Source organism: Hemicordylus capensis, chromosome 1 (assembly GCF_027244095.1).
Source record: "Hemicordylus capensis ecotype Gifberg chromosome 1, rHemCap1.1.pri, whole genome shotgun sequence".
NCBI classification, from domain to species: Eukaryota; Metazoa; Chordata; class Lepidosauria; order Squamata; family Cordylidae; genus Hemicordylus; species Hemicordylus capensis.
In genome coordinates, this window is record NC_069657.1 from 43,032,185 (window position 1) to 43,036,219 (window position 4,035).

A 4,035-nucleotide genomic window follows, 5' to 3' on the forward strand; every position below is an offset into this window, starting at 1 on the left:
GGAGCAGGGGAGGACCAAATGACCACAGGCAAATACTTGTTGTGAGCCTGAACCACCCCAGAATGAAGTGAAGCATCCTGCACTGCAGAAATGTACTTGCTTTAATAGGCAGGTCGTATAATTGAATATACACACTTGGTTTTCTGTGAATAGGGGAGGAGAGTGAAAAATTGAGCACATAGCATGGCCTCCAGAGATTATTGAGAAGGAGGAAGATTTGAAGGAGGAAAGGAAATGGGAAGGTGACAGGATTAAGATTCTGTGTTATTTTTAATTGCAGACATGGACAAGAAGATAATGAATTCTGGAGCCAGCTCCTGGGAACCGGGTTGCCGCATTCCCGGCAATGGAGGGATGAATAATTAATAACCTACTTCGACGTTCATAACTTCCTTCTCCTCCCCCAAGGTGGTAATCAGAAAGGCAATCGCTGACTAAAGGGACAACCACTTGCAATGTCTTATGCAAATTATTATCATCCTGGTTTCAAGGTGCTCATATCAGCCTGGCAAAGAGAGTACTTCACATGTTCCCTTGCCTCACAATAGCATGCGACACCTGGCTCTCATTCCAAGGCCTAGATATTCAGGCCACATAAATTCTATACAAACATGATATTCAGAACACACACAATCTGAGTACACTGTTGTATTCAGTCTAGCGATCTTTTATGTTTTGTTAATTAGAAGTTTGTCCCAGTGGTGATCCTGTAGTAGAGAGTGGGGCGGGGTGGAGTCAGGAAGGAAAGGGAGGGAAAGGAGAAAGAGAAAGGGGAGTTGTTTTCTGAGTGAAGTTTCTACATAAGACTGCTTTGTGTTTATGATGGAAGCAGTTATAAAAGAACTATACACATGTACATATCTGTATGCACATAGTTATTCACAACCCTTTTCAGGCATTATGCTGTACAAGTGTACAGATGTCTGTAGACTCATACATGTTCATTTTGTTTAAAAATGAACCTGGGTACAGCCCCTCAAATGTGAAGTACAGATAGGAAGTGTACTATTCTACCTGTGTACAACATAGTGTGTGAATAACTACCCGTGTACAGAGCCAGCAGTGGTGTAGTGGTTAGAGTGCCGAACTAGGACTGGGGAGACCCGAGTTCAAATCCCCATTCAGCCATGATACTTGCTAGGTGACTCTGGGCCAGTCACTTCTCTCTCAGCCTGACCTACTTCACAGGGTTGTTGTGAGGAGAAACTGAAGTATGTAGTACACTGCTCTGGGGCTCCTTGGAGGAAGAGCGAGATATAAAATGTAATAAATAAATCTGACTGAGTGTACACAGTACAGTTGTATGAGTGTTCAACATAATGCTTGAATAGGGCATTCAACTAGGGTTGCCAACATTCTGTTGCCCAAATAAGGGAAACAAGGGGGGGGTGTCCCTAGAGGGTCTCAGGGGTGGGGTCATTCATACAAGCCAAGCACAACACAGAGCATTTCTAGGAAAAAGTACTTTCTGGATAGAGATAACTCTCTCTAGCAGCTTTACTACAGTAGGGGGGAAATCAGTAGGGAAGGGAAGGGCTTGGGCTGGGCCAGTTAGTGAAGATTACACAGGTGAGCAAACTGTGGATGATGAAAATAGGACAGCAGCAGTCCTATGCAGAGTTAAGTGTGCTTAAGCCAATAGTTTTAAGGACTGGGCTGCAATCTTATGCACACTAACTAGGGAGTAAGTTCTATCAAACTTCCTTCAGAAAAAAACATGCTTTCTGCTGCATTCTAAAGAAGAGCAGAGGGGAAGAGAAGACTGCTGCAGAAGGTTATAAATGGGACCAAACTTCTGGTAAAGGAACCTAGGAGAGAGAAGAGGAGAAGAGAGAGCCTTACAGAAGGCTAATCAGCGCATTTGAAAAGCCTTGCTGAATGAGACTAAATGTCCATCTAATCACTACTTGGATCTCTACATCCTGCAGAAGCCATCCTTCCAGCACTGCTCCTTTAATGAATCCCTGCCTTGCTTAGTTGCAGAGAGAGCAACATGACTTGCGAGAAGTTGCTTGTGACAGGCTCTACCTCCCCCACATGCAGACCTTCAAACAGGCTTTTCCCTAATCACCAATCACTGCTCCCGGGTAGTTGGCTTAGACCAATCAGCAGCTGCTTCCCTGCACTGGGCAGGATGAGGGGGTGAACTAAGTAAGAGGTGGCTAGAGGGCCTCTGCAGGGATTTTACATGGTGAGTACATGATGGAAGGCGGTGGAGCTTCCCTTCAAGAGTCCAGGGAGACAGAGCAGCAGGTGAGGAGTTCCTGAGAATGTCCAAGATGAGGGAAGTCCCAGTGGCCAAAGCAAAGTGGAGGGGGAGGGGCCTGGAGAGCCAAAATATGGGTAAATGGTGTCCCAGATGGGGTGACCACTTTCCCCTGGAAATATGGGATGTCCCGGCTAATCCGGGACTGTTGGCAAGCCTATATTCAACACATTTGTGGTAGTACACTTCCAATCTGCACCCTGCATTTGAGCAGCTGTACCCAGATTCAGTTTTAAAATGCACAGGCATTGACACAAAAACATGTACAAATATATAGGCTGGAAGTGGTAGCCTTTGCACGGGCTCGCTCTTGCAAATTGCCATTGTGTTAGCCCTTGCAAAGACTACATTTCCCATCAGCCCCCCCATAGTTTTTCTTTATTCCTGATCAGCAAAACTGAAGGGGTTGCAGCAGGAGGAGAAAAGCCTCTTGTACATGGTTTACTTAACTCTTGGTGCGTGAGAACAACAGAAGAGGAAGAAAGAAGCACCCCTTCCCACTGTCACTGGGATCCGTAAAGAGTTCATATGGGGGACTGGAAGGCAGGTCTGGAGGACTGGTAAGGACAAAGAGGCTTTAACAAGCCTCAGATTGGCTTGGACACAATCCAGCCTTTTCCCAGTTTTTTAAAGGATGGTGCCCCGGCCAATATGAGATGAGCAATAAAGCTTTTGCATCCCTGCTTAGATCTTGCTGACTCCTTCTCACCATCAACCTGCAATCTGATATAGTGCACCTGAAGCCCCATATCTGAGGGAATTTCTGAATTTCTTTACTTCTAGTGTAGAACTGAGAAGTATTAAATGTCCAGCATAAAATAGCATCGACCAAAGGTTGAGGGCAGATGAGCTGCAGATTCTGTCATTTCTCCTTGGATAGTTGCAATTCAGGATGTACAGGGGCCCTCTGGGTTTCTGGACATGGCATTACCTGCCCACAGTATTTTCCTTCAGTCGCCATGTGCTTTCCCACCCCCCCATTCAAACGTCCCTTTTCTTTATGTCCTCTTTTCACAGGAGAATCCAAAAGATGAAATGAGTTTCTGATCACCTGGGGCAAGGTTAGCAAGAGCAGCATTGCTGTCCCAGGTAGAATAATGAAGCTATCAATAACAATTAGATCAGGGTTAATAAGTGGAAGATAATGAGAGGAAATGCAAGGTCATTTTTGAAGCGGACAGTGAACACCTTGCTTCAGAAGGACATGGCTTGCTCTACAGGATGAACACACAATAATAAAATGTTTACTTTCTCTTTGAAGCAATTGGATCCTGCTCAACTGATTATTTTCTTGCATGCTTTGATCTGGATTGAGTGTAATAGGAGTTATGATTCACCAGGGATAAACCCGAGAAGAGAAGAGAAAAGAAGAGAGAAGAGAAGCTAGGAAAGGGGATCCCATCCTTTTAAAACAAGTGTACCACTTCTGCTGTAGACCTTCAACTCAGGTACCCCCTTGGAGATATTGAGCTGGGTCTCATGATCAGTGAGACCTGGTTTTTAAAGGTAAGCGGGGAGAGCGGGCTAAGCTCGCTCTCCCCGCAGACAAGCAGGGCGGGAGCCCTGGGTGGCCGGATTGGCTGCCCACACGACTGCTGGCTCTGTGACGGTGCTGGCGGGGTCTGGGAGGATCGGGGGCCGCGCGGCCCCTGGAAGCTCCAGTATGCCCTGCGTGAGCGCACAGGGCATACTGGGGAGACCCCCAAGCCGGGAGGCTGCTTTTCAGCCTCCCGCCGGGGGTCTACTTTTGAGTAGCGGCTACTCACGAT

General features: G+C 46.5%; 1 long non-coding RNA gene across 1 annotated transcript; it reads left to right on the forward strand.

The window, feature by feature from the left end:
* The first annotated feature begins 2,163 nt into the window (after positions 1 to 2,163).
* LOC128326955 (uncharacterized) lies at positions 2,164 to 3,526 on the forward strand. Its single transcript, XR_008308363.1, has 2 exons — positions 2,164 to 2,253; positions 3,284 to 3,526. It is a non-coding gene; the product is annotated as an uncharacterized LOC128326955 (long non-coding RNA).
* Positions 3,527 to 4,035: the final 509 nt, after the last annotated feature.